The 12,902-nt window shown below is 57.7% G+C and overlaps 1 protein-coding gene across 1 annotated transcript in view; it reads right to left on the bottom strand.

The window, feature by feature from the left end:
• Positions 1-12,902, bottom strand: part of SHANK3 (SH3 and multiple ankyrin repeat domains 3) — a 147,417-nt gene that overhangs the window by 132,075 nt on the left and 2,440 nt on the right.

Genomic DNA, 12,902 nt, shown 5'->3' on the forward strand with positions numbered 1-12,902 from the left:
AGCAAAAGAGGGGACAGAGGGCACAGCGACAGGGGGGACGTGGACAGAGGGACAGACATGGGGGACAGGGACAGAGGCGACAGAGGGGTCAGAGTGGACAGGAATGGGGACAGGGGCAGAGGGACAAGGATGGGGACAGAGGGACAGGAATGGGGACAGATGGGACAGCAAAAGAGGGGACGGGGATAGGGATGACACAGACAGAGGAGACAGAGGGACAGGAAGGGGGACAGGGGGGACAGGAATGGGGACAGGGACAGAGGGACAGAGGGGACAGAGCTGTGCTTGTACAGGACACAGGACATCCCCGCCAGGGCTGCAGCATTCCAGGACCCCCCAGACCCCACAGATCCCTGGACGGACCAGACCCCCCCGCCCCACAGCAGCTCCCGCCTGGAGCGCCAGCATTCCCATGGATGGGCACAGGAGCGGGCCCGGAGCCGCGCAGGGACAATTCCAGAGCCCCCAGTGCCACCAGGAGACCAACAAATCCCACCCGGCGGCGCCCACAATTCCCGCTCCCATCCCAGGAAATCCCGCCGGTGCCACCCGGGACAGCTCGGCGGTGGCACTGCCGCGTCCTGTCCCCTCTGCCGCCTCCACTGACCCCAAAGCCGCCGGGAATCCCGGCGATTGCACGGAGGCGTCGGTGGGACACGCCGGAGCCCATCCCGGGGCTTGGAGCTCACCTGGTCCCGGGAATTCCGCGCTGCCCGAGGGCTCGGGGCCGCCCGGAGCTGGATCCGGCCGGGACAAACATCCCGGGCCCCCCCGGCAGCGGCGCCGCTAATGGGATCAGCCCCGCTCCATCTGCTCGGCGGGGCCGCGCTAATCCCGAGCCAGACCCGGGACAGGCCGGGAAACGGCAGCGGGGTACCGGGAACGGGGGGGAAATTAATTCTGGGAATGGCGGGGAAATTCTGGGAATGGCGGGGAAATTAATTCTGGGAATGGCGGGGAAATTAATTCTGGGAATGGCGGAGAAATTCTGAGAATGGCGGAGAAATTCAGGGAATGGCGGGGAAATTCTGGGAATCGCGGGGAAATTAATTCTGGGAATGGCGGGGAAATTAATTCTGGACATTGGAGAAATTACGGGAATCGGGGAGAAAATACGGGAATTAGGGGGAAATTAATTATGGGAATCGGGGAGAAATTGCTGGAATTAGGGGGGGAAAATAATTACGGGAATCAGGGAGGTGTTCTGGGAATCTGGGGAGGAATTACAGGATTCAGAGAGAAATTCTGGGAATCGTGGATAAATTACGGAAATTGAGGAGAAATTACGGGAATTGGGGAGGAATTACAGGGATCAGGGAGAAATTCTGGGAATCGCAGGGAAATTACAGAAATCAGAGAGAAATTCTGGGAATTGAGGAGAAATTACGGGAATCGGGGAGGAATCCCAGGGATCAGGGAGAAATTCCAGGAATCGGGGAGAAATTCCAGGAATCACAGGGAAATTACAGGAACTGGGGAGAAATTCTTGGAATTTGGCGAAATTCCAGGAGTCAGAGAGAAATTCTGGGAATTGAGGAGAAATTCTGGGAATTGGGGAGGAATTCTGGGAACTGGGAAGAAATCCCAGGAATTGGGGAGAAATTACAGGATTCAGGGAGGAATTCTGGGAGTCACGGAGAAATTACGGGAATTGAGGAGAAATTCCACAAATTGTGGAGGAATTCTAGAAATTGGGGCAAAACCCCAGGAATCAAGGAGAAATCGTGGGAACTGGGGAGGAATCCCAAGAATCAGGGGGAAATCTGGGAATTACAGAGAAATTCCAGGAATCGGGGAGAAATCATGGCAACCAGGGAGAAATTCCGGGAAGTGGGGAGAAATCCAGGGAATCGCTGAGAAATTCCAGGAATTGCTGAGAAACTCTGGGAATTGGGGCAAAATCTCAGGAATCGAGGAGAAATTCTGGGAACCGGGAAGAAATCCCAGGAAACACAGAGAAATCCAGGAATCAGGAATGGCGCTGTCACCCCACCACGACATGCCGGGAGTCTGGCACCAGCGGGAGACTCCAGACGCGCATTCCAGAGGGAGAACAGCTTGGGAAAGCTCCCACATCCCCACATTCCCGCATTCTCACGTTCCCGTGTTCCCACGTTCCCGCATTCCCTCCCACAGCCAGCAGGGCAGGGAAGCGCCTGCAGCAGCCGGAGTGGGAGAACGGGGTTTGGAATGGTTTGGAATGGTTGGAAATGGTCGGGAATAAAGTGCTGGAAGTGCATTGCAGGGGTTCTGGGGTGAGGCTGGAGCCGGGAGAAGCCCCCTGGGCTCCGCTGGAATTCCCATTCCTTGGTTGGACCCCCGGTTCCCAGGATTTCATCCCAAAGCCTGGCACGGGCAGGGAAGGGGCCGGGAGAGCTCCTGGGGTGTCCCTGTGGGAATTCCAGGTGCAGTCCTGGGATGGGATGGGATGGGATGGGATGGGATGGGATGGGATGGGATGGGATGGGATGAGCCTGGGGACAGGAGCTGGAATCCCAAATCCTGATGATTCCCAGCACCAGGAACAGCAGCAGGTCTTGGGCTGGTTTGGGACTGGGATCAGAATTGGAATTGGGATCGGGTTTGGGATTGGGATTGAGATCAGGATCAGGATTGGGATCAAGATTGGGGTTGAGATTGGGATCAGGATCAGGATTGTTGATCAGGACTGAGATCAAGATTAGGATTAGGATCAGGATTGGGATCTTTTCCAGGAACAGAGGAGCCCTGAGGGCCACAGGAAGATGTCAGGGCAGAGATTGGGAAAATCCCTAAGGAAAATCCTCCTGGTGGGAGGTTTGGATCAGGAGGATCCGGACACTTTTCCTGGGTCACCTCCATGGGACATCTGTCCCCTCCCTGTCCCCATCCCAGTGCCAGGAACAGCCGGAGCTTCCAAAGGTCCAGGAGAAGCCCCATGGCTCCGGGGGGCCCTGCCCAGCCACATTCCCATGGGATTTTCCTGCTGATGGCACATCCCAGAGCCTCACCCAATCCTGCCTCGCTCACAGCCGGCACCGCTTGGAGCCTTTCCAGCCTTTCCCAGTTTTCCCAACTTTTCCCATTCCTGCCCTCAACTTTCCACACCTGAACTAGGACCGTTCTGAGCCCTGCCAGCCTTTTCCAGTTTTCCAAATTTTTCCCAGCCTTTCCCAGTTTCTTCCCGCCTTTCCCAACTTTTCCCATTCCCATTCCTGCCCATAGGGACCAATCTGAGCCCTGCCAGTCTTTTCCAGCCCCAGGGCCATTCCCAGCTGGATTCCCCACCCCAGGGCCATTCCCAGCTGGATTCCCAGCCCCAGGGCCATTCCCAGCCCACATTCCCAGCTGGATCTCCCACCCCAGGGCCATTCCCAGCTGGATCTCCCACCCCAGGGCCATTCCCAGCCCCATTCCCAGCTGGATCCCAGGGCCATTCCCAGCCCACATTCCCAGCTGGATCCCAGGGTTATTCCCAGCTGGATTCCCCACCCCAGGGCCATTCCCGGCTGGATTCCCAGCCCCAGGGCCATTCCCAGCTGGATCTCCCACCCCAGGACCATTCCCAGCTGGATCTCCCACCCCAGGGCCATTCCCAGCTGGATCTCCCACCCCAGGGCCATTCCCAGCTGGATCTCCCACCCCAGGGCCATTCCCAGCCCCATTCCCAGCTGGATCCCAGGGCAGGCTCACCTGGCAGCAGAGTCACAGCCGCGCTCACAGCGCTCCCTCCTCATCCACCTGCGGGGACAGAGGGGACACGTCAGAGCATTCCCGGGAACGGGAACGCTGGGAATGCATCCGTGGGCACCGCGGGTGGCAGGAGGGTGGGAATAGGAGAATTCCCAGGAAAAGGACGGCAGGGACAGGGAAGGGCACCTCTGGTGTCACAGGGAAGTCAGAATTCCGAGCTCTGAGAATTCCTGATGCACAAACCCATCCTTATCCCGAGAATTCCTGCCCAGCAGCCCGTCCTTATCCTGAGAATTCCTGATGCGCAAATCTGTCCTTATCCTGAGAATTCCTGACACAAACCCATCCTTATCCTGAGAATTCCTGATGCATAAATCTGTCCTTATCCCGAGAATTCCTGATGCACAAACCCATCCTTATCCTGAGAATTCCTGCCACAGGAGCCCATCCTTATCCTAAGAATTCCTGATGCACAAACCCATCCTTATCCTGAGAATTCCTGACACAAACCCATCCTTATCCCGAGAATTCCTGATGCACAAACCCGTCCTTATCCCGAGAATTCCTGCCACAGGAGCCCATCCTTATCCCGAGAATTCCTGATGCACAAACCCGTCCTTATCCCGAGAATTCCTGATGCACAAACCCGTCCTTCTCCCATGCTGTCCCAGTGAGAGCTCCAGGGAACATCCCAGGGATCAGGGAGAGGGATGCAGGAACCTGGCTCAGCAGGAGCCATGGATGCTTCTCCCACCCTGGATCAGTGAGATCCTCCAACACTTTTCCCACCCCAGATCAGTGGGATCGTCCACTTTTCCCACTCTGGACCAGTGGGATCCTCCACTTTTTTTTCACCCTGTATCAGTGGGATCTTGCAGCACCAATCCCACCATGGATCAATGGGGTTCTTCCCACAATTTTCCGACCCCAAATCAGCGGGATCCTCCACTTTTCCCACATGGATCAGCGGGAATCTTCCAGCACTTTTCCCACCCTGCATCAGTGGGATCCTCCACTTTTTTTCACCCTGTATCAGTGGGATTTTCCAGCACCGGTTCCATCATGGATCAACGGGGTTCTTCCCACACTTTTCCCACTCTGGATCAGTGGGATCCTCCACTTTTCCCACCCTGGATAAATGGGAATCCTCCGGCACTTTTCCCACCCCAGATCAGGGAGATTCTCCAGCACCAATCCCACTCTGGATCATTGGGATCTTCCAGCACTAATCCCACCATGGATCAATGGGGTTCTTCCCACACTTCTCCCACCCCAAATCAGTGAGATCCTCCACTTCTCCCATCCCAAATCAGTGCGATTCTCCACTTTTTTTCCACCCCAGATCAGTGGGAATCCTCCAGCACTGATCCCACCATGGATCAATGGGGTTTTTCCTCCACTTTCCCCACCCTAAGTCAGTGGGATCCTCCACTTTTGCCACCCCAGATCAGTGGGATCCTCCACCTCTCCCATCCCAAATCAGGGGGATCTTTCCCTTTCCTCACCCCAGACCAGTGGGATCCTCCACCACTTTTCCACTGTGGATCAGTGGGATTCTCCAGCACCAATCCCACCCCAGACCAGTAGGATCCTCCACTTTTCCCACCCCAGATCAGTGGGATCCTCCACTTTTCCCACATGGATCAATGGGGTTCTTCCCACACTTTTCCCACCCCAAATCAATGGGATCCTCCACTTTTCCCAGCCTGAATCAGTGGGATCTTCCAGCACTTTTTCCACCCCAGATCAGTGGGATTATCCAGTACCTTTCCCACTCCAGATCAGTGGATTCCTCCACCTCTCCCACTCTGCATCAGTGGGATCCTGCACTTTTCCCACCCCGCATCAGCGGGATCCTCTCCCGGCTCACTCCCACCCTCCCCTCGGTGCCCCCAGCCCTGAATGTCCCCACTGGGGTCGCCCCTTTTCCTTCCTGCTCGGGGCCAGCGCCCACCTCCAGCCCGGCGGAGATTCGGGAATGGGAACATCCAGGGAATGGGAACATCCAGGGAGCCTCTGGGGCCGCTGCCGCCGCCAAAGCCGCGCTCGGGGCGGGCGCTGCAATGGCTGCTGGTTCTCGGGGAATTAAAAATGCATGGCTTGGGAATTCTCCGAGCGCCGCAGCTGCTGCCAGCCGGGAAGGGGGGGAAAAGGGGGGAAAAGGAGGAAAAAGGGGGAAAAGGGCCGTGCTCAGGGTGCCCTTTGTGCCCCAAAACCCCTGGAGCGCCACGCAGGTGCCTGGCCGGAATCCTGGGAATGTTTCCCAAGGTCTCCTCTTTCCTGCACCTGCAGAAGTCACGGCTGGAGTGGAAAACGATGCTGGCGGAATTCCCAAGGGGCCGGAGAGGCCGCGGCTGCCGCCGTCACCGGCTGGGCCAGCTCAGGGGACACTCCTGGGGACAGGGAAGCGACACCGGGGTCTGTGCAGGACCCACGGAAAGATTCTTGGGAATATCCAGGGAATGCTCTGCCTGCAGGGACATCCAAGCCCCCTGCACAAATCCTGGTTTTGGGATGAGGGAAAACACCCCCACAGGCAACGTCTCAAAATCCCGGATTTTGGCTGCTCCAGAGCCAGGCAAGGGCTGGGAGCAGCCCAGGCCTTCCCAGCCTGAGCTTCCCATAAAACACAAATCCCGGGAAAACCCGAAACAGGCGGGAAGAGCGGCCAAAGGGCGAGGAGAACGCGCAGGAAGGGGGAGGAAAAGGCGGAATTGGCGCCTCGGGACCTGGGAGAGGAGAGAGGAGTGAGATAAGAGCCGTGACATCCTGAGCAGGAGCGGAAAATCCCGTGGGATCCGGCGCTGGAGAGGAGGAGGAAACGCTTCCCTGCCTGGCAGGAAGCGCCAAGGAGAGAATTCCCAGCCGGATCCAGAGGTTCCGGAGGGGGAGGCGCTGCCGGGGGGGCTCCGGGGGTCACGGCAGCGCCGGGAGGGATTTTCCTGCTCCCCAGCCCAACTTCAGGGCTCAGGTGAGGCCCGGCTGGGATTCCAGCCCTGGGAATGTGCATCCAGGGATTCCAGAGGTGCTGGGAAGAGAAATGGGATGCTGGCAGGAGGAGATTCTCCTGGGAATGGGGAGGAAAAGATTGCAGAAATTCAATTTGGCCCAGGGAATGAATTGTGCCAGAGATCCAGGAGGTTTGCAGCCTGAAGGATCCCAACCCTGACATTCCCAAGGATCCTGGATCCTGGGATTCTCGGGGTTCCCATCCCAACCCTCAAATCCCAAAGGATTCTGGGTTTTGGAATTCTTGTTCCCATCCCAACCCTGACATTTTCCAAGGATCCTGAAATCCTTGTTCCCATCCCAACCCTTGCATTCCAGAGGACTCTGGGATTCTTGCTCCCATCCCAACCCTCAAATCCCAAAGGATCCTGGGTTTTAGAATTCTTGCTCCCATCCACATTCCCGAGGATTCTGGATCCTGGAATTCTTGGTCCCATTCCAACCCTCACATTCCCAAGGAATGTGTTCCAATTGTTGTTCCAATCCCAATCCTCCCATTCCCAAGGATTCTGGGTTTTGGGATTCCTGTTCCCATCCCGGCCCTCACACTCCCAAGGATCCTGAAATCCTTGTTCTCATCCCAGCCCTCAAATTTTCAGGAATCCTGGACCCTGGGATTCTTGCTCCCATCCCAACCCTCAAATCCCAAAGGATTCTGGGTTTTAGAATTCTTGCTCCGATCCCAACCCTGACATTCCTGAGGGTTCTGGGATTCTTCTTCACATCCCAATCCACACATTCCCGAGGATCCTGAAATCCTTGTTCTCATCCCAACCCTCCCATTCCCGAGGATTCTGGATCCTGGAATTCTTGCTCCCATCCCAAACCTCACATTTTCCCAGGAAATTCCCGAGGGGGAAAAAAACCCCAAACCAGGCCCAGTTTTTTTTTTCTGGGAAAACCAAACTCATCCACAGATCCGGAAAATTTATCACCTCCCGCTGCCATCCCCACTGTCCCCAAGTGTCCCCTGGGGCTGGCGGTGACACCAGGGAGAGCTCTGGGATCCCCCATCCCGACGGGATCCCCCGGGGACGCTCCAAAGGCTCGGGAATGGCCGCGGGAAGGGCCCATGCCGGGTTCCAGAGCCGCAGCCCCCGTTCCAGCCGGGAGCATCCCGGGGCCGGGAAGGGCCGCGGGCGTTTCCTGCGGCAGCCAAGGGACAGGAACGGCCGCCCCGCGGCGCTTCCGGCCATTCTTGCCGCTCCCCGGAGGGGTTCCAGAAAAAGCAGAGAGATACAGGCCTGGAAGCTGAAATCATTCCCGAGAAAAAGGCAGGAATGCCAGCCCTTCCCAAGGGATGGGGCGGGAGCCAGCCCAGACGCCAAATCCCGCTTTTGGGGTTTTTGGTGCCCGGCACCGAACCCAAACCCATCTTGGGGTCTCTTGGTGCTCCCAGAGTGAAAATCCCACTGGAATCTGGGATGGGATTCCCAGGGAAGTGTTGGGGTCCCCATCCCCGGAGGTGTCCCGGGAATTCCTGGATGTGGCACTCGGGGATCCGGGTTGGGGACAAGGTGAGGACCAGGCACGGGTTGGGCTCGGCGACCTTGGAGGGATTTTCAAACATAAACAATTCTGGGATTCTGGAATTCTGGGGTTCTGGATTTTGGGATTGTGGGATTCTGGACTGTGGGAATATGGGATCTCGGATTCTGAGATTCTGGGATTGTGGGGTTCAGGGATTTTGGGATTCTCAAATCTAGGGCTCTGGATTATGGGATTGTGGGTTTCTGGGGATCTGGGATTCTGGGGTTCTAGGATTCCGGGATTGCAGGAATACTGGATTTTGGATTCTGAGATTCTGGGATTCTGGAATCCTGGAGTTTGGGATTTGGGGATTCTGGGTTCTGGGATTATGAGGTTTTGAGGTTCTGGGACTCTGGCATTTGGATTTCTGGGATTCTGAGTTCTGGGATTCTGAAATCCCAGATTCTGGGATTTGGGGATTCTGGGGTTCTGGAATCCTGGATTCTGGGGATTCTGGGATTCTGGACTGGGATTCTGGGATTCTGGGGATTCTGGGATTCTGGACTGGGATTCTGGGATTCCCAGAAAGTGCCCCCCACAGCACCAATTCCCTCCCTGCCAGGGCTGTGTGGGGCTGTGACCCCCAGCTCCACTGTGGGCTTCAAGGGACATCTTTGGGGTGCAGGGGGTGTCTGTGGGGTGCCCCCCGGGCCCCAGCCCTGCCCCTGCCACCCCCGTTTGTCCCCAGTCACGCGCCAGGGCCACCCCGGTGCCACCGAGCCGCCGGGCCCTCAATATTTCATGAGCGAGGAATGCTCAGGTTACCCCGGAGCGCGTCCCTGCTGTCCCCAGCGCCAGGCGGGCGGCCGGGCCAGGGACACCTGCTGCCACCAGGCCTGGCACAGCCACACGCTGCCACCCACTGCCACCAGGCCTGGCCAGTGCCACCCTCTGTCAGCCACTGTCACCCTCTGCCACCCAGCCTGGCCAGTGCCACCCTCTGCCACCCTCTGCCAGCCACCGCCACTCTCTGCCACCAAGCCTGACATGGTCATCCTCTGCCACCCTCTGTCACCCATTCCTGTCAGGCCTGGCCAGTGTCATCCTCTGCCACCCACTGCCACCCTCTGAAACCCTCTGTCACCTGTTGCCACCCGCTGCCACCAGGTCTGGCCAGTGCCACCCTCTGTCACTTGCTGTCACCCTATGCAACCACTGCCACCAGGTCTGGCATCCACTGTCACTGGATGCCACCGGATGCCACACAGTGCCACCAGATGCCACCCTCTGTCACATTCTGCCATAGCTGCCACCTGGCCTGGCACCCACTGCCACTTGCTGCCACCACTGTCACTGCTGCCCCCCGCTGTCCCCAGGGCTGTCCCTGCCCAAGCGGTGGCACTGTCCCCGCTGTGGCACTGTCCCCGCTGTGGCACTGTCACGGCACTGACCCTGCTGTGGCAGTGTCACGGCACTGTCCCCGCTGTGGCACTGTCCACTGTGGCACTGTCCCCGCTGTGGCACTGTCCACTGTGGCACTGTCCCCGCTGTGACTCTGTCACGGCTCTGTCCCCGCACTGTCCCCGCTGCGGCGCTGTCACGGCGGTGTCACCGCGGGCCCGGCCCACGCGGGCTCCGCCTGCCCCCGAGCCGTGCCCGTTGTCACAGTGACAGCGGTGACAGCGGTGACAGAGCTGCGCTGCCTCCGGGAGTGGGATGGTGGCAATTTACTCTTTGTGCTCCTTTTAGCTGCGGCCTCCCGCTCCTGCTCCGCCGTGCCGGGGGGAGGGAGCTCGGGGAGCCGGGAATTCGGGGATTCGGGAATTCGGGGATTCAGAGGATTCGGGGATTCGGGGGATTCGGGGATTCGGGGGATTCGGGGGATTCGGGGGATTCAAGGGGGTCAGAGAATTGGGGGGTTCAGGGGAGTCAGGAATTGAAGGATTCAGAGAAGTCAGGGGATTCAGGGGTTTCAGGGGAAATCAGGGAATTTGGGGGATTCAGGGATTCGGGGGTTCAGGGCAGTCAGGGGATTCGGGGGATTCAGGGGAAATCAGGGAATTTGGGGGATTCAGGGATTCAGGGGAGTCAGGGGATTTGGGGATTGAGGGATTCGGAAGATTGAGGGATTCAGGTAAGCCAGGGATTACGGGGATTCACGGAAGTCAGGGGATTCAGGAAATTTGGGGGTTCAGAGAATTCAGGGGAGTCGGGGATTGAGGGATTCAGAGGATGCGGGGAAGTCAGGGGATTCGGGGAATTCGGGGATTTCAGGGGAATCATGGAACTGGGAAATTCAGAAGTTCAGGGGAGTCAGGGAACTGGAGGATTCAGGGAGTTTGGGGGATTCAGGGGTTATGGGGAGTCAGGGATTGAGGGATTCAGAGGATTCAGGGGATGCAAGGAATCCAGGTATTACGGGGAGTCAGGGATTTGGGGAATTCGGGGGAATCAGGGAATTCAGAGGATTCAGGGATGCAGGGAATTTGGGGGGATGCAAGGAATTCAGGGATTATGGGGAGTCAGGGATTCAGGGAATTCGGGGCAGTTAGGCAATTCAGAGGATTCAGGGATTATGGGGAGTCAGGGGATTCAGGGGTTCAGGGAATTCAGGGAATTCAGAGATTTGGGGGAGTCATGGGATTTGGGGGATTCAGGGGATTCCACCCCACGGGTCCCCACTCCATCCCACAGCTCCTCGTGGTCCTGGAGCAGCACATCCCATTGGGCACGGAGCAGGAAGAGGATGGGACCCTGTCCCTGTGCTCCAGCCCCGAGGGAATTCAGGAATTCAGGGCATTTGGGGCACTGAGTGGAGCCAGGGGATTTGGGGATTCAGGGGAGTCAAGGAATTCGGGATTTAGGGGAGTCGGGGAATTTGGGGAATTCAGAGATGCAGGGGAGTCAGGGAATTTGGGGATTCAGGGAATTCAGGGAAATCGGGGATTTAGGAATTCAGAGAATTCCACCCCACGGTTCCCACTGAACGCCACAGCTCCAGCCAGGAAGAGCTGGCACAGCACATCCCAGAGGGCACGGAGCAGGAAGAGAACAGGACCCTGTCCCTGTTCCCTGGCTCTGCCCATCCCATTTCCCCATTTTCTTCCCATGCACAGAGGGCCTGGAGCGCTCCAAGGACCCTCCAGCCACGGCTTTTCCATGGAAAATGCAGGAGCAGCCCCACTGCACACGAATCCCTGAGCTGCACCCCAAATCCATCACGGCCAGAGAGGGGAGGGGGAGAACAGAATTCCCCTCTGGAATGCAGGAGAGGGGAAGGGGAGAACAGAATTCCCTGCTGGAATAATGGAAAGGGGAAGGGGAGAGCAGAATTCCCCTCTGGAATGCAGGAGAAGGGAAGAGGAGCCCAGGCTGCTTTCCTGGAATGTAGGAGAGAAGGGAAGGGGAGCCTGGAACACCAAAAGATGGGGACAGGAGCCCAGGTTTTCCTCTGGAACACCAAAAGATGGGGACAGGAGCCCAGGTTTTCCCTTGAAACACCAAAAGATGGGGAAAGGAGCCCAGGTTTTCCCTTGGAACACCAAAAGATGGGGAAAGGAGCCCAGGTTTTCCTCTGGAACACCAAAAGATGGGGAAAGGAGCCCAGGTTTTCCTCTGGAACACCAAGAGAGGGGACAGGAAGCCCAGACTGCTTCCCTGGAACATTGGGAGAGACCAGGATGCTCCCTGGAACACTGAGGGAGGAGAAGGGGAAGCCCAGGCTGCTTCCCTGGAATATGAGGGGGAAAGGGGAGTTCAGGCTGTTCCCTTGGGATGCAGGAGAGGGGGGGAGAGGAGCCTGGAACACGGAGAGAGGAAAGGGAAGCACAGGACGGCTCCTGGAACACCAGGAGATGACAAAGGAGCCTGGGCTGCTTGCCTGGAACATGGAGAGGAGAGGGGGAGTCCAAGCTGCTCCCTGGAACACTGGGAGAGCCCAGGATGCCTCCCTGGAACACTGGGAGGTGGGAAAAGGGAAGCCCAGGCTGCTTCCCTGGAACATTGAGGGAGGGAAAAGGAGCCTGGGCTGCTTCCCTGGAAACTGTGAGAGGAGAGGGGGAGACCAAGCTGCTCCCTGGAACGCTGAGAGGGGGAAAGGGGAACCCAGGATGGCTCCTGGAACGCTGAGAGAGGGAAAAGGAGCCCGGGCTGCTCCCTGGAATGCAGAAGAGGAGAAGGGGAGTTCAGGCTTTTCTCTTGGAATACAGGAAAGAGGGGAAGAGGAGCCTGGAACACCAAGAGATGGGAAAGGGAAGCACAGGATGGCTCCTGGAACACTGTGAGAGGGAAAAGGAGCCCGGGCTGCTCCCTGGAACATTGGGAGAGCCCAGGATGCCTCCCTGGAACACTGAGGGAGGAGAAGGGGAAGCCCAGGCTTCTTCCCTGGAATAGGAGAGGGGAAGGAGAGTTCAGGCTGTTCCCTTGGGATACAGGAGAGTGGGGGAAGAGGAGCCTGAAACACTGAGAGGCAGAAAGGGGAGCCCAGGATGGCTCCTGGAACACTGGGAGAGGGAAAAGGGGAACCCAGGATGCATCCCTGGAACATGGAAAGTGCCCAGGATGCATCCCTGGAACACTGAGGGATGGGAAGAGGAGCCTGGGTTGCATCCCTGGAATGCAGGAGAGGAGAGAGGGAGTTGAAAATTCTCCCCTGGAATAATGAAAGATGGGAATGGGAGCCCGGGCTGCATCCCTGGAATGCACGAGATGGGAAGAAGAGTCCAGGCTGCATCCCTGGAATAGAGGAGACA

This window comes from Melospiza georgiana, chromosome 4 (assembly GCF_028018845.1).
Source record: "Melospiza georgiana isolate bMelGeo1 chromosome 4, bMelGeo1.pri, whole genome shotgun sequence".
In the NCBI taxonomy this organism is placed as follows: domain Eukaryota; kingdom Metazoa; phylum Chordata; class Aves; order Passeriformes; family Passerellidae; genus Melospiza; species Melospiza georgiana.